This window comes from Habropoda laboriosa, unplaced genomic scaffold, assembly GCF_001263275.1.
Source record: "Habropoda laboriosa isolate 0110345459 unplaced genomic scaffold, ASM126327v1 scaffold212, whole genome shotgun sequence".
Classification (NCBI taxonomy): Eukaryota; Metazoa; Arthropoda; class Insecta; order Hymenoptera; family Apidae; genus Habropoda; species Habropoda laboriosa.
In genome coordinates this window covers 3,062,272-3,081,105 of record NW_017100509.1, presented here as the reverse complement: position 1 = coordinate 3,081,105, position 18,834 = coordinate 3,062,272, and the positions used below count along the sequence as shown (strand labels likewise).

The following is an 18,834-nucleotide window of genomic DNA, read 5'->3' as shown; positions in this document are numbered from 1 at the left end:
GGACAAGAGTATTGCGCCCCCACTTCCTGGGACTTTCCCAGGGGAAAGGGGCTACTTAAGGGAGCCCCGAAAAAGGCACGAGGCCTTTTGTCGTAGACTCTGATATTGTTAGCAATCTACGTTATCGATTTCTCCGTGATTAAAATTGATACACTGTGCTTCCAAATGCTTTTAAATTAAAACACGAAGTAAACAGGAGAAAGTACTTACGAACATAAAGGAAGGAGAAAAGAGCTGAAGAAATTCTACAGCTAACCCGATCGTGCTTATGGTGCATACAGTATACTGCAGTAAAGACGTATGTATGTATATCGTTCCTGTATACAGTTTTCTGTTTCCAAAGTATATACACTACCAGCCAAAACTTTAAGATCACTGTGCACTACAAGTTGCACAAAAATTTGCAGAAAATAGTTCGCAACTTCAACAATTCTTCTAAAATTCATTCCACAGAAAATTACTAACAAATTCAATATCCACACAAATTAACAAGTGATCCCAAACATTTCCCCAGAAATGTACGAACAGTTAACAAGCATACATTTCCCGCAACTCGTTTCACGTGAACAGTACAATTTGCAAAACGAAATTGACGTAATTAATAATAGTTACACGTTACCGTGCGCTAAAACAGATTAAACCATCCATTTGTAAACAGCATCAATTACCAGTAACGCGTATTACCAAAAGTGAAATTACATTAAGTCCCGTTTAATATCCACTTCACCGTATCAAAAACTTTTTCAACATCCCCAACGTCTTAACCCTCGTCCGTCTCTCGTGTCAATTTGACACACTTTTCCGGTAAAAAATTGTATTATTCGGCTATTTGTAGAAAAAATTTTTCTTTATTTTCTATGTTTAATAAAAGAATTTACAATGTGGCGACCGCCACAGGGGGGCCACGCACTTAGGCCTGGCGACTCTTGGCCCTCGAGGCGAAGAATCGAGAGATGTTTTTCCAAACATCTCCGAGTTTCTTCGTCCTCGAGGACAAGAGTATTGCCTCGGCAATGCAGGCCCGCGCCTCCACTTCCTGGGACTTTCCCAGGGAAAAGGGGCTACTTAAGGGAGCCCCGAAAAAGGCACGAGGCCTTTTGTCGTAGACTCTCGTCGCCTACACTTCAAAATTAGGTTAAGCGTTATCGGATTCAAATAAATATATTTTTATTAAACAACTTGCGCGAGTAATTACTTTACACCACGTCACTTCCAAAACAAAATTAATTATTTATCTTTTCATTTAATTGACCTCTTACACCACTGTGTCAAATTTTCACCGAGGGACCTATTGAGATGCGAAACTGCGGGACGGCTGAGGGTTAAGCGATTTAAGTGTGCAATTAAAAAAAAAAAGGCGCGTAATCTTTGATATTCAAGAAATCGTATAATCCACATTCATCCCTTGCGTTCGTAACGAACAGAGCGGTATTTAAGATCTACCTTTTTTTCCAAGTGCATATTACAAACACATCATTAGTGGGTTTTATACAGGGAAGCGTGTAAAAATATTTTTAGCTTGTGTTTCCATCCGCGTGTGAAATGCCGGTGTATTTACGCGTACGTGTGTACGGATGTGGTACGTGCACAAAGGAAGAGAGAAAGAGAGAAATAGTGGTTCGTAAAACCGCTGAGTAACTCGGGACCAATATAAAGCACGTCAAAGTGAAATTGAGCTTGGCACGTGGGGATGGGTTGTTTCGCGCCCTAACTTTACAACACGCCACGGTTACAACTTCACGAATACTTGCAAGATGTTTGTGAATCGGAACAACGAGCCCTCCTCCTTTCTATGGAACCTGCTGTTAAATTATTTCCTTCGACGAAACGTCCAACGAATCCTCGAACATTGATTAATACGTGTGCAGAGAATTACACGCGAAAAATTCACCAGGTGCTCTGTTTTTCTTTTGGTTCAAATGTAATTAGGAATTGGACAGAATTGGGTAAACAGAGATTTTTAAGGAATGATGTTATTAGCGTGAAAATTATTGATTATTCATCATCGAGCAAGCAAATACGTGAAAAATTGACTGCTCTATTTTTCCTTCGTTTAACCTAATCACGAATCCGATAGAATTCCATAAAAAGATATTTCTAACGAACAAAATTATTCCCGCGAAAATGATTAATTAATCATCGAGCGACTAAATACGTATATAAAATTCACCGTTCTATTTTTCCTTTAAACGTAATCACGAATCGGATAGAATTTCGCGAGAAGAGACTTTTTTCATCGAATAATATTATTCCCGTGAAAATGATTAATTATCGAGATTTCATCGAACTCGAGGTTGCTTTCACGAGTGGCAAAATATACGCGAGAAAACGGAGAGACGCAAGTGGATCGCCGAATGGGGAAATTAACAGTCAGCAATGATTAGGTGGCGCGGAGGCAGGCGCAAATTTACGGAAGAGAGGAGGTGTAGGAGGGAGATTTTGCACCTTCGGTTTACAATACGTCACTGGCTTTTGATCTGGAACCACGAACTCGTGGCGTAACTCAATTCTCGTTGAGAGCTAGTTAATATACTCTCGATTGCTTGTGTGACCTAAATTTACCCCAAAGTGCCACCCTATATAAGGAATATTTACTCGCTTCTCTGCGGATGCCGAACCGTTTGAAGGAAACATGCTTCCTTCTGAATAAATATTAGCTGTGCCCCGCGTTCTATGCTACTTTACAATAGAAAATCAATCGATACTTTTTTACACACCTGTGTATTGTCGATCGTACATTTTTTCACAGAAAACGTCGGATTGTAGGGTATCTAAGATTCTTGTTAATTACGATGGAAAAGTATGGAATAATTTATTACACGGATCAAAGTAACACGTTCTAACGCGGATAAGAGGTTTCGTGTGTTGATTTTATACAGCAGATTAGGAAAACCGCGCAATTCGATTTTCTTAAAAGCTTCTTGAACATACTTTCTGTAGGAGGTAAACGAGGTTTTGTTTAATATATGTCGTATACCTCTCTCCTATCTTTCATTAGTTTTTAGTCATCCTGCCTCCTTTCCTTAACTGTAAACAAATCCGCATCACCCTAACGTTAGTCACCCCGAAACCTAGACCTCCACATCATCCTTTACTTTTACTCATCGCTGAACCTAGACCTCACCGCCTCTCCCTACATTCACCTCTGAGACCAACCCCTACTCTCGTACTTACCGAACCTATATCTAGAAACCTTTTCCGTCGAAACAGCAGATTTTTGTCTAGCGGTCTTCACGCACCGAACGTCACCGAACTGTCTAATAAAGTCGAATAGTACTACGCGCAGAATAGCTCCCTTATTTCGCCCCAGTTTCCCTCAGGCTCTCCTACCACGTACCTACTATTGAATATAATAAACCAACGCAAGGAATCGCGAGCCGCGGAATACAACAAATAGCGTTCTCCCACTGGTAATTAGATACATCGATCAAATATCAAGAAGCGTGTTTTTGGAATAAACTCGTCTTTGGTAATAAATTACATTTCATTTTTCGTATTTTGTCCTAAGAATTGAAATGCCGTAGTTGGTACATTTTTAGTTTCTTGCGAGAAACGAACGAAAATTACACAATTTTGCTGCTTCTGTATTTGCGGTGGTTGGTGAAAAAATTCTAGCGAGAAAGGTGGTTTATAATTGACAACTAACTTCGTAAGACAGACAATTAGAAGTTCGATCTTATCAGAAGATGACAGACAAACGAATCGCGAATCAGAGATGCTGAAGGGCTGTGCAGACGTTCGAATTGAGAATTGGATTTAATCTTTCGTTTAAAGGAAAGTCTCAGGATAAAACTTTCTGCAACTTACGTTTGATCTCCATTTACCGATAATCCCGTCAGGCGTGAATCCTTTTAAATCAAGGAAATGACTGATGCTACGTGTAATCTTCGCACTGTTCCATGTGTACTTACGAATTTCTATTTTATACACTCGCTTTTAGCAGAGATTCTTGGAAAAAGATTATCGAAACATCGTTGAATTCAGAAATTTATAAAAATAAACTACTAGTATAATAAATTATTATTTCATTGAATCTTATATAAATTATTTTGACAAGATTTGAAAAGTTTGACGAGAAAGCAGCACTAACAATCCATTATAATCAACTCAACCGACCAGTATAATAAATTATTATTTCATTGCGTTTTATGTCAATTGTTTTGACAATATTTGAAAAATTTGACGAGAAATCATCTATTCTAATCTACTCAAAAGTATGTTAAAAATATTTGTTTTGAATATTTCGTGTGCGAGGCTTTAGTTGATAGCGAACCCTTGCATTTGCATAGAACGATGCCAATTAAAGTACGCAACGTTGGATTCGAGTGGCAATTGTTTCGCGATCATGATCGCCTATATACTATAGTATGCAAGATAACCACTCACTGATGTGAGCTAATAACATATCGACACGATAAAGTGCCCTTAGTGGGTTGCTGCTGAATATCAGTCTATTCCAATTCAGACAGTGGCAGGTACATTAACGAACCTAATCAAACGAGGATTCCAGCCGCCTGTGGTGCTTCTGACTCAACTTGCCCTGTCACTGATGGCTGTCAGTTGGCAGCCACAATTGCGTATTCATTGTGAACACGTCGTTCGAATGGAAAGAAACTAATTGGAAATTTAGAGACAAAAGAAGCAGCAGGAGACACGAGCAGAGATTCGTTATTTAAAATATACTAAATATGCAATTAATACATGTGAAAAATCGTCGAAATGTTCTTAGCATAAAACAAGGAACACAGTGCTCGTAAAAACTTTTTACTTCGAGACTGTACCAATTTTTTTACAGAATATATTTTCATTTATAATAGATAACTTTGACTAGAATTGGCATGTAAATTAGAAGGTAATTTTCGAAATGAAACATTGTAAATTGCAATTTTAATATTCGCTCTATTGCTCGATAAAGTTCGGTTTCAAAAGTTCACGGCTTTTTCTCAAAAGTGAAATTTTCTAGGAGAACAGCTTCCAAGACTTCTCCGCCAGCAAAACGGCAGACACATTGGGGAAATTAATTGAAAGAACGCGGCGGTTGTACAACAGAGGTGGTTGCACAGATGAGAAAGCAATTTTCATTCAAATGTTTGTTTTCCGATAAAATAAAATGCAGAAACGGCGCAAACAGCTTTGAGGGAACGAACAGCATACGGTAAAGAGAGATCTCGGTTTGCGAAGTTAAAAGAACACAAACTGTATCGTCATTTTTACACCTGCTGTACAGGTGAACTGTGGCTGTGAAATATTTTTCTGGGAGTTTCAAACGTTCGCTAAGTTACGAACGCTGTGTAGGAAATAAAGGAAAACAAGTCTGCTCGGTGTAGCTATGATAAAAATAATTGTTTAAATAGAGCAGATTTTAAAGAGAACAAAGAAGCATTAAGGCGACTTGCGATAAAACAGACGAGTGATTAAACTATACCGAGCAATTAAGCGAAAAGTGAAACTATCCGATCGTCTCTCGATCATCTACACTTCTGGAGATCCTGTAGAAAAATGTAAATACAGTAAATCCTCTTAGAAGACGGTGCGAAAATTTCAAGTATGCATTGTTAAAAATACTGAAGAAATTCGCAGTTTTTGGATTTATAAGAAATCTGACCAACTGTTTATCTTATCTTTCACATAAAACTTAATCAAACTTAGAATCAGAACATAAATCAAACTTCATCCAAAACTTGAAATCGTTAAGAATTAACTCAGAATAAATTCTTCGGGTTTGGTATTATTTTCAAGTTTCGTTCAACGCTCTTCGATATCAACACGAAACTCTCCCCTAATTTCTATTAGTTTACAGTCTCGTTTGACACGTCTTCGATGCAACACGCAACGAATTAACCGTGTTACAAGATAGTTGACAGTATTATAATTAGGTCAATCCATAAGTTCTTATCGAATTTTATAACTCCAACGAACCCCTAAGTTTGACAAAAACATCACATAAGAACCTTCTTTTTTTTTTTTCGTAAAACATCAATGTCGTCGCTACAAAATTTCCTCGTGTTTTCAATCAAATATGTTCCTCTCTCGCCACAAACTCACGAGCAAAACCATTTACATGCCGCACATGAGTACCATTTACGATACATCACGTTCAGAGGGTTAACTACACGTAATAAAAACCCGGTACGTTACTCTTTCTCTCTTTTTTTTTATTAAAAAGAGAAGAAACTTGTTTTCACCGTTACAGAAAACGAGATACCCCGAGTAGTTGAACCCACCCTCCACGGTCCATCTTTCTTACTCATCTCTCTTAGGTGAACGCACAAAACTGGGGTGAGAAACGGAAATAGGGACGCGATGGAGGCTCACAGAAGAGTGAAGCGAACCGAGGGGAGCATAGTGAGATGGTAAAGAGGAAAAGAGAGTGCACCTAGCGCTGACTTCGCTCATAATACCATAGAGCCGTTAAAGCTCACAGACACGCGAGTACTCCGCCTACTCGAGTCCCGTGCTCCACTCTTTTCTAGTGGAGGCCAAGAAATTACACCCTACCGAGAAGTTCGTTTCTGCAATCGTGGGATTTTCACGTAACTACGTCCCGGGTCTACGGCTGTGTGTGACGGCGGATTGCACTTCAGCCCGCCTCGGAACTACTTCGTTGATGCCTCGATCAAAACGCTTCTGAATTCTAAATTCACTAAAGTAGGCTACTGCCTCGTGTAACTAATTTCGCCGGAAAACATTTTTCCCCTCGTTGACAGCGCGCGGACGTTTAAGGGCGAAACGTTTTGCGGCGGGTGCAGGGTGGTGGGTCTGTTTGAAATGCACGCGGGAGAGTTTGTTCTACGGCGGACCGTGAGGGATTGCTTTTTGGAATGGAAGATTGTGGATGTGATTTTGAAGGCTCTTTTTTCGGGACTGTTAAGTGATTGTTAGTCGCTGTTTAGTTCTACGGTGGATCGTGAGGGACTGGTTTTTGGAATAGAAGGTTGTGGGTATGATTTTAAGGGGGTCTTCTAGTGTGACGGTATCGAAAAATCGATTTTTATTTCTTTGCATATATCGAAAGTGCAACTCTTTAAGAGTGTACTCCTGAAGTTTTATAATTGTATTCATTATAGTTGTATTCAATAAAATAACGAAGTTATAGCTCGTTTAGTGTGACACATCAAGGGAGAATCTAAATTGCACTGAAAACTTCAAACGCGTTTTTCTCGGAACCGTGTTGTCTGAAATGGTTACCACAATCTGGCAAAAACTACTGAACCAATCGAACTCAAATTTTGCACATGTCTTTAGAACATGTGTGTCTATGGTCGGTAGTAGAATTAAGCCAAAATACATATTTTAAAATATATATTTTTCTGATTTTTAGAGCCTCTGAAAGACGAAAAAAAGTCGAAAAAATCGATACTTCGTATTCAAAGTGCGGCCAATTTTTTAATTTTCAATATTTTTCCTTTATTCTACTACCGACCATAGCGACATGCATACTAAATAAGAATCAATTGGATTTTTTTATTTTTGATACGCAGAACAGCTCAAATCATGGCAACCATGGACATACTTTATTTTTTCATACTCCTGTTTGACGTGTTACACAGCAGCCATAGTTAATTATTTTTCAACAAAAAAAATTTGTACTGATTCTTCCAGGACAAGTAAATACATAGGAATAAAGCTCGCGTTAATAACTGTTACCGTACTTCTGTAATAAATTAGCAAAAAAGGACTAAAAAAACGGCCGTCACACTAGAAGACCCCCTTAACGCTTATGACAATAACCAGAATTCTCGTCTACTTTATCGTCCAATTTTAGTAGTTTTCTGATAAGAAAATTCTAAACTTGAGGCAAACACGGATAGGAAATGTGCCGAGTAACAACGATCTGGCCGGATGTTTAAATCTTTTACCCGGAGGATCTGCTAATTAATTGTCGAGATCGTTTCTGTCACTGTTTCGTTGTTTATGATTGCTTTGTGTTGGATCGAAAGGGTTAAATATTGTAGCCAAAGAAGGATGTAGCGTCCCAAAACGCCGTAGCTCTTCGATGCTTGGAAACGCTGACTCGCGGCAGGGCGAGTCTTATTTATAGGAAAGAAATCAACACGTTTTCGAACTAAAACAATTATTGTATTTCTTAGGCGTGTTCTCAGTAAAAAAATGCGTGTCGAGGGTGAAAACCTCCGTGCTTTTTTCCTTGTTAAAACTAAAATCTCTTAAAATTTGATTTAAAAAACTTATTACACTAGTCTTGTTAATGTAAAGCTGTTTAATCGAAAAAATACGTAAAAATGAAAACGATGAGAGGACAATATGCAATTTGTTGCACCAAAGAAATTGTAGAAATTTTACTTTAAATTACCATTTAGTTGTTTGAATTAAATCGACGTTTTATATTGCGAATGCATTACAAATTTTCTGGTGAAACTAATCAATTAACTGATTATTTGCACGAGTTAGAATTTTTTTGCCAATAAAATTGGCAAGTAAAAGTAACAAACGAATGGATCGTAAAATATAGAGATACAGAAATTAAGTAGATTCTCATATTGGAACACCTTTTTACACATTTCACAGCGTTAAAAAATATCGGACACAAAGGTAATAAAAAGGAGATCGTACCGGTGTTCAACCAGTCGAAATCGCGTGAAATCGAGGGAGGGACAAGATATCCGCGAAATGATGAAACGAAGCCCAGCCTGAATCCGATAATCAATCCCCCGAACCGAAATTGAAGAATCAGATGTAGTATTAAAATTCCAATTACAATGGAAATTACAAGACGAGCCTCTCAAACTCAATAGCCGATAAATTCGATATCAATTGGGCTATAGCACATCCTTGAACATTAATTGAATTACGTGTCGGTATATTGTCTACGTGTGTTTTTGCTCATTGGTATAACGGCACTTGAACGCTTTGAATACCAAACTATCGAACCCACTTCAATTTTATGGCATTTTATCTATTCGAAATATCGAAACATTTTAATCGGGATGTAGTTTTCCCTCGAAAAGTGTTTCACGACTAAATGAACAAGTACTCGTGAAAGAATTTGCGATCGAACGTATGTAAACATTTTTTCAATCGATTCTTAGTTGACTTTTGGAGGTTATGTAAGATTCATTGTACGCGTAAGAAATATTTTAGTTATGTACACGTTGTACATTCTATGTACGTCTCTTGCTATCGAATTTTGTTTTTCTTTTGTACGCATTTTTACACGTGCTACGTACTAAAGTTCTTGAAAAGCTTCTAACCTACACAGACAGATATTTTTTCGTTTCGAGTGATTTATAGTTCCGATAGCAGTAATGGAACATCGCGATGCTTCCTTTAAATGCGAGAGAGTACGTTTTTCTATGAGAAATATTGTTGGACGAAACATTGTTGGATAGAATTGTTCAAACAATTGATATTTGAATATTTTTGTGTAATTGAAACGTAATTGTTAAATCTTAACCTGATCGAACAGCAATATTTCAGATGTTTTCAAGTTTTTCAGATGCAACGACGAACACAATTTGTGGAGAACACTTTAATTTAACACCAAATAAATTAACAACAGTAATATAATATTAATCGTTTAATCATACCTCTGTTAATCAGAGAAACTATGGAAAACTGTCTTAACAACGTCACCACATTGACTTCACTGCGAAAAGTAAGAAGTGTCACTACGAAAAGAAAGTAGTGTCACTACGCTAGTAGGACTGACTGTATATTTATTTAGCAATAATTAAAATTACACTTTATATTCATAAAAAGATTGCTCAAATATTTGAAGAAAATTGTTAAATAATAAACTGATTAAAATTTCATTGATATAATTGGAAATATTTAAATATGCAATATATATAATTAGCAGCACTTTAAAATTGGCGCCAAACAGTGTGTTAATTCCCGCGCTTTCGGTAGTGCAAGTTCGGACCAGTATTCAGTGACAGGCAGACGGTGCGGGACGTCAAAATTTTTCAGTATTACAAAAATACGTGCACACTGCATAAATTCGTGATTTTATTGCGTAGATTTGTCATTGTTAACTTGAAATTGCCTTAACAATTGCTAACAAATATTTGCTCTTCGTTGATTGTGTAAAAGTGCGTAGTATCATTTCGAAAGTATCTTTCTTAACCTCTCGAATAAATTTTGTAGACTAAATGACAAATAGTTTCGGTGTGAAAGTGTTTCAAAACGTGCTTTGTAAAGGATAAATAGCAGAGAAAGAGGAAATGAAGATAAGAAAAGGAAAAAGGACGACAATGGATTATTTCGGAATTGGTGACATGCTTGATCCTGTCAGTCAACTATTCGTAAGTTATAAATCATTCTAATATTGTCAAAGCTAGCTCTTATCGGGTGAAAACGATTCATAGAATATCACGATCGAGATTTCTGTGTGCTAAAAATTCATATAAACAGCTTAAATAACTTTTTATACAATACGCACTTACAATTAGTAGCACTTCAAAATTGGCGCTAAAAGCGTTTTGAATTCCCGCGCTTTGGCTGATGCAAGTTCGGACAAGTTCAGTCATAGGTAGACGCTACGCGAAGTCAAAACATTTCAGTATTCCAACAATATCTGTAAATTAAAGTCACGACCTTATTGCATAGATATTTCGTTGTTAACAAGTATTTGCTCCTCGTTTACTGTGTAAAAGTGAATAGTGCCATTAGGAAAGTGTCTTTCTTAACCTCTTAAATCACTCTATGTAACAGACTAATTGTAAGTGACGAATAGTTTCTGTGCAAAAGTGTTTCAACATGTGCTTCGTAAACGACGTATAGCAGAGAAAGAGGAATAACTGCTTCAACCTGTTAGTGCATCATTCGTAAGTTGTAAATTATTCTGTTATTGTGAAAGTTATATAGCTGTTAGTGGGTGAAAACGAATCGTGGAATATTACGATTGAAATTTATGTCTAGTAAAAGTGCATAAACGGCTTGAATAATTTTTTCGATATTTACGCGTTGATCTATTACGTGTCGATTTAGGTGTCAATTTATTCGTTCACTTTTCGATATATCAAGCATAAAATTATAATCGACATCGTTATATTCGTTATAAAGAACATTTAACGCGAGGAAATTACTATTAATATTTATTCGTCAGACGTAATACATAAGTATACATTTCCTAGTTTATGGCATGTCGAAAAAGCGGAAGTTTTATCTTATCTTTCATTATAAACTGAATTTATTTATTCCACTTGAAACGAGTTGAAAGTTGTTGAATAACTGTGTCATAAATTCCCAACTTTATCAGCAGTTGCATCGGTTGCATGATATTAAAAAAACAGAAATTCACCCATGTTTATTTGCGTAATGTAATAATTTTCACGGTTATGTTTGAAAAAGTGCGTACTGTATCACAAAAAATGTTTTTAAACTCTGCGTGGGTTACTCGCTGATAAATTTTGAAATTATTTTATATTCAAAAAGCAAATTGCAAGTTCATAAGGATTTTACCGAATTGTTATGTAATAAAGAGAGGAGAATATAATAAGTTTAATTGAAGTATACAGAACGAAATAAATAATTTTCCATCATTTAAATTCGGTAAATTTAACTCGTATTATATTAAATTCCAAATATTGTTATAAAAATAGAAAAACAACGCAAACCTTATTAAAGAATTACTTCAAAAGTTACTTTTTCGTTTAATAAATCGGTAAATTATTTGTCAGTTTTGCTGTAGATATATAAATAATTTCAATATTTCGCAATAATTCAGAATCTGCTTGTACCATCAAGCTACGCATCGATAAAGTTGTTACCTACTATATTACGTAACACGATATTCCTTTCACCCTTAATATCGAATCTATCAAAGAGTTTTGTCTGTTTTGTCAGCGAGATTCTTTTTGCTTGGTTCGCCAACTAGTACTCTGAAGTAAATCCAGTGATCGATTACGACATTTTGAACATTTTTTTCAGCCCTTTCAGAAAGCAAACTTAAACGTTCCTTTAGTGCTGTATGCAAAAACTGCCGTAACTATTCGACTTAAATCTCTGCGTTAAGTTTAACGAATTATATTTTTATTTTTTCGCCATGAAATTTCTCCCATTTCCATTTCCTTGTTGAAGCTAAGAAAATGGAAAAATTCGACAGAGTACCACACTTGTGGTTCATCGTATCTAAATTTTTTTTACAAAAAGTTGAATGAAAAATTCTGAGAAATATTAGAAATTAGATATTTTCTAATAAAGTGTTTAAACAATGACAATTAGGAGAAACTTTCCATTTTCTTATTGAAACTGAGAAAATAGAAAAATTTGTCACCGAATACCACACTTGTGGTTCATCGTATCTAAGTTTCTTTTACGAAAAGTTGAATGAAAAATTCTAAGAACAGTTACAAATTAGATATTTCCTAATAAAGTATTTAAGCAATAACAGTTAAGAGAAATTTTCCATTTCCTTATTGAAACTGAGAGAATAGAAAAATTTATCACAGAATACCATATTTGTAGCTGATAATATTTAAGCTTATTTTACGAAAAGTTGAATGAAAAATTCTAAGGAGAGTTACAAATTGGACATTTTCTAACAAAGTGTTTAAACAGCGACAATTCAGAGTAACTTTCCGTTTCCTTATCGAAACTGAGAGAATAGAAAAATTTATCACAGAATACCATATTTGTAGCTGATAATATCTAATTCTTTTTTTATAAAAAGTTGAATGAAAAATTCTAAGGAGAGTTACAAATTGGACATTTTCTAACAAAGTGTTTAAACAGCGACAATTCAGAGTAACTTTCCGTTTCCTTATCGAAACTGAGAGAATAGAAAAATTTATCACAGAATACCATATTTGTAGCTGATAATATCTAATTCTTTTTTTATAAAAAGTTGAATGAAAAATTCTAAGGAGAGTTACAAATTGGACATTTTCTAACAAAGTGTTTAAACAGCGACAATTCAGAGTAACTTTCCGTTTCCTTATCGAAACTGAGAGAATAGAAAAATTTATCACAGAATACCATATTTGTAGCTGATAATATCTAATTCTTTTTTTATAAAAAGTTGAATGAAAAATTCTAAGGAGAGTTACAAATTAGACATTTTCTAACAAAGTGTTTAAACAGCGACAATTCAGAGTAACTTTCCGTTTCCTTATCGAAACTGAGAGAATAGAAAAATTTCTTACAGAATACCCTATTTGTAGCTGATAATATCTAATTCTTTTTTTATAAAAAGTTGAATGAAAAATTCTAAGGAGAGTTACAAATTGGACATTTTCTAACAAAGTGTTTAAACAGTGACAATTCAGAGTAACTTTCCGCTTCCTTATCAAAACTAAGAGAATAGAAAAATTTCCCACAGAATACCCTATTTGTAGCTGATAATATCTAATTCTTTTTTTATAAAAAGTTGAATGAAAAATTCTAAGGAGAGTTACAAATTAGACATTTTCTAACAAAGTGTTTAAACAGCGACAATTCAGAGTAACTTTCCGTTTCCTTATCAAAACTGAGAGAATAGAAAAATTTCCCACAGAATACCCTATTTGTAGCTGATAATATCTAATTCTTTTTTTATAAAAAGTTGAATGAAAAATTCTAAGGAGAGTTACAAATTAGACATTTTCTAACAAAGTGTTTAAACAGCGACAATTCAGAGTAACTTTCCGTTTCCTTATCGAAGCTAAGAAAATAGAAAAATTTCTCACAGATACATAATATGTAATTCTTTTTTTATAAAAAGTTGAATGAAAAATTCTAAGAAGAGTTCGAAATTAGACATTTTCTAATAAAGTGTTTAAGTAACAACAATTAGGAGAAATTTTCGACAGTCTGATATTTTCTTCAGCACCGAAAATAAACGAGGAGTGATTTGCTAATTGCTTCAAGCCTCCGTGTAAGATGCTCGAAAGGCTACCTAACTACCTCCCGGTATTTAGACGTTCAAACTTGGTAATTACGTACAGTATGCTGAAATGCGTGCAAGTCTTTAATAACTAATCAACGTCCGACCAGCTGACACGGAATCCTTTGCGTCTATGCAAATTACGGGACACCCAGTGTACATGTTCGCTTACTACGTATTTCTCGCACGCCAATGTGGCGAGGACCTAGGAATATGCTATGTACCTTTGCATTCTCTATCCCGAGATCTCAATGAAAACTATGCAAATGCGTGGTAACTATGGCTGATATGGATTCACCGAGAATTAAGAGAACTTGAAGGCGAGATGCATAATATCGTACTTAACACTTCCGTATTTTAATAGATCTCGCAGAATCATTACACTTCGTCGTAAGTGCGGTGAAATCGACTTCCAGCCAAAGAATTAGTATTCCAGTCATTTTTTTGGAAAAAGGAAAGCAAATCGCTGTAATTTATATTTAGGATGTTTCAGAATTCACAATTTCTTTTCATTTCTTCGCGTTTACGTACTTTGAAAAAATTGTCAAGAGTAGGCACTGTTTCATAGTTGGAATTTTTTATCTCTACTTTACGTAGTTCGAAAGAGAAAATTAGTCGAATTTTACTCACTAAGAATACTTTCCACATTTTACATTCGTCCATTCAACGTTGCACCTCCGAAGTTTCCACGCGCTTCGTATATAAAAACTTTTATATCCAACTTTTGCAATATTCGAACGGTATGAAGAAGGTAGAAAACAGAAAATTTGTAGCTTATTTACTTTCACACCTCGAGAATAACAACCGAAACAGAAGACAAACAATTCACGTCGAATTGGCACTACTTTCAAAAGGCTCGAAATTTCCCAACAGAGAGGCTAAAGACGATGCCTCGTCCACCGCGAATTATCGAGGCTCTCTTGAATTATACATCGAGAGGAGGAGCATTTGGTCCCGATTGTCCCGCTCTTTGCCGATGCACAAGTGTATTTGATAGAAATGCTATCAGGAAATATGTAGGACGTAGTTTCGATACGTGCAAACGTCAAACATATCTTGAGTCGAATATCACCGAGTCGTTGAATATCTCAGCGACTTGCATATATACACATAGATATATATATATCAAAAAAGATATCGGCATCGCAAGTCGTGTGCAGCTGTGCGTTAGGTTCTCCATTGCTACGTGCACTTGACATCCAAGTGTACGCGAGAAGGGTTAAAAAGCGACGGACAAATACTTTCCTAACTGGTACATACGCTCGGCGATACGAGTGTTGCGTGTTTGCGCTTCTTTCAACGAAGAAAAAAAAAATACAAAAAGAGCGTAGTTAATGTTGAAAGGTAGAGTTACCGCGGGGCGGGAATTATTATTGCTCTCGAAACGAGAGAAGTAGCTACGAGATAAAATTGACTAAGTTCGTGTGGCGTTAATTTTCAAAGGAATCGGGAACACTCGTTACAAAGGGAGGTTTATTTGTACACAACTGATTGCAGCCGGGGTTCGTTGAAATTAAAGTTATTTCACGCAATGAACTTAATGAATAATTACACAAGGTTCGTTTGTGAGATACCGGCTGGATAATTATCGCGATGAGATGGAATTTGAAATTGAAGCAGTTTGGTACTGTTTAAAGGCTGTGTGGATAAACGGTCGTTGCAACTTTTCCTTGCAATTCCAATTTTTTTTTTTTTTTTTTGAAATTTTTGGCCGGATAAGTTATATATATGCACAAAAAAAAAATGAAAATAAAATATGAAATATGACAATTCTGTTCCGTTCAACTTACACACGAATTTCAAATTTGTTCGCTTGTTGTATAGAAACGAAGCACAGAATACACACTTTCTGCTACTTACAATATTGACTGATATATATAGAATAAAACTAAACTGTCAGGCGTACCAAATATATTTTTGGCGCCGAGTGGTGTACGTAAAGTTCCAAAATCCCCAAATGGGGATCGTGGCAGCTAATGGGTTAAGTTACTTTTCTGTTGGGAAATGTTATGGTTATCCTGTAAGTTCGTGTCGAATTTTATTATTCGGATCTGTTGACGGAAACTCGACATCCTAAAATATTGGAGGAAGCGAGTTCTTCTTCACGGTACGTTTATGACACGTCCGCTAAATATGGTTTGGGGATGCCTGCGAACACCCCGGGTATAAATGTGCACACTGTCACCACGTTTTGTAGGAAGTTCTAATTGTGCGCCCGTCTTGTGAACATCGTCTAAAATATAATTACTTACCTACCTTACTCCACACGAGTCATTTATTTAATATAACCCCTCAATAGGATCGATATTGCCTGAGAATCTTCAAATTTGATTAAAGAAACGTAAGTGTCTTCTCCTTTCACAATGTTTTTCTATTTTTTTTTGTTAAGACCGTTGTATTCGATTTTTATTCAAATATTTGTCGCTTTTGGCACGAACTTATGGGATGATCTTGCCTTCTCATTCCACAATATTTTCCTACTTTTTCTTTTCAGCTATACTATCTACCCAGAATGACCCAAAGACAGCGTATGATAACTTACAGCAACATATCACAAAATTAGAAGAATGGTTGCACCGATGGAAAATAAAAGTAAACACGGATAAGTGTAAGAACATTACCTTTACCTTAAAGAAGGGCACTATTTCGGATCTTAAACTCAACAATACTTCCGTACCACGAACCAAATCAGTTAAATACCTGGGACTCAAAATTCAAAGATTCAAAATTAACATGGAAACAACAGATATGTTCTAAAATCGACCAAATCCGCATCAAGAAGAGAAACATGTGCTGGCTTACATGCAAAAGATCTAAATAAAGTCTTGACAATAAACTTTTAATCTACAAAACAATTATAAAGCCCATCTGGACCTATGGCATCGAGATGTGGGGCATGCCAAAGGCCACATTGCTAAAATTGAGTCATTACAATCTGTAATTCAAAATTAACACGGAAACAACACATACGTTGTTCGACCAAATCCACATCAACAGGAGAAACATGTGCTGGCTTACATGCAAAAGATCTAAATAAAGTCTTGACAATAAACTTTTAATCTACAAAACAATTATAAAGCCCATCTGGACCTATGGCATCGAGATGTGGGGCATGGCAAAGGCCACAGTCATTACAATCTATAATTTTTAGAACAGTAACCAATGCTCCATGGTATGTTCGAAATGACGACATTCGGAAGGATCTCCAAGTTAAAACAGTTTCTGATGAAATCACTAGTCGCTGCGACAGTTATAAAAAAAGAATAGACAGTTATCCCAGCGACCTAACAAAAATACTGTATAAAACCAATACTGTATGCAGACTGCATAGGAAGCACCCAAAGGATCTTCTATCCTAACGGCATCAAGCCTCAACAGATGTTGTCCACAGGGATAATTTCTACGTGTTAATTAACCAAACCCGATACTACAATTTACCGAATGTCCTTGCTGGACAAATTGTAAAGATTCTTGGAGAAAAAAAGAAAAAAACAGCTTTCTTTTCGGTAAAACTGTATCGCCGCTATAGAATTTCCTTTGATTTTTATTAAAATATTTCTCGCTTTCGGGATGACCTAATGCGTTCTAATATTCACCTTGACCCTTTGAGGGTGTCCGGTCGCGCAGCCCACCGGCCAGTAACACATCGTAAATTAATAAACAGTCCTTTCCAGCCGTCTTCCTAGCCCCTAACAAATTCCTTCCCTATCATAAAGCAGTTCAAGTCGCATCCTGGTCATGTTTCCTATCCCTTTCACCTTTCCGGGTTTCCCCAAATTATTTCAACTTTTGCAAACCACCTTCACCCTCACGTTCTCCTTCCACTAGTTTCCTAATATCCAATCACACCTCCGCATTTTTCGAGACCTTCTTTTTCACCACCTTCAACGTCCAACCAATCGCAACATACACCGGCCTAATATATGTATACCCACGCACCACCGCAAATAAACGAGTTCAAAAATATTCTTACGAAGAGAAACCTCTTATTCACCGTCACCACACCAACTACTAGAATTTCGCCCTTCCGGGATAAACACATCGGGAGCGCAACGATACTAACCGAGTTCGAGCTGAACCCAGTCTCGTTCACGAGTCGAGCATCGTACAGAGGGCATTTATGCCTTCACAAAACATTAAGAACGCAACCAACAAACTCACATATGTTTTAGCGATAAAAACATTTTTCTACCGAAGTAAATAGTGACCTAATTATGTATTGCACAAGTGTAGAGCGCCGTGCGACGCGCCTAGGCAACGACCGCGGGACCCGAGCCGCAGGGGGCCCTAGACACACCCACCCCACGGCCTGCAGGACCCTAATGGCTGAAGAAGCGTATAAAAACGGGAAAAACATACCGTGCGTAGCCATCGACGAGTGAACTAACGTTATTTTAATATCCGTCGTTTTAAGCGCCTGTGATTCTTTACTCTTACACAAGTAATCAGTATTTCCACCCTACCCTCAAAGGGTTAACTAATCTTCACTCGTTCACAGAAACATATTCATTCGCACACTTCTATTTCCTACAAATCTTGCAAAGTAAATTCGCAAATTTGTCCTCGTTAATATCAGACGAAGTTATCAGCCCTCCAACTGCTCTGCAGTAACAGAAACTCTGAATTTTCCCTCACTGTAATTTCGCCATTGGTGTTTTCAATACACCTACGACACGGCAATTTCGACGGTCCAAAAATTCATCGTCCTATTTTCGATTGCCACGTTCGATTCATCAACATTCGCGGTCGTCTGAAATATTAATTTCTGAATCACTGAACGACAATCAACGACAGAGAGGGAGATCGAGGAGGGTTCGTACACGCGACGCAGCCTCTGTTCGATTTTAATTGTTAACATAGGTCGAGAACGGCCGGTCGATTTGTCAATCGGGCAAAACATCATCATCGTTGAATCGTTAACTGCGAATTTAGGTCATCGTAAAGCCGTTCTTTCTGCAGCTTGATAGAGGTTGTGGATGAGGGCGAGGATTGACGAGGCATAAGCCGTTGGA

At 36.6% G+C, this 18,834-nt stretch overlaps 1 protein-coding gene across 1 annotated transcript in view; it reads right to left on the bottom strand.

Moving 5' to 3' along the window:
* The window catches only part of LOC108576200 (neuronal acetylcholine receptor subunit alpha-7-like), a 216,268-nt gene that overhangs the window by 43,600 nt on the left and 153,834 nt on the right, over positions 1-18,834 (bottom strand). The window lies entirely within an intron of this gene.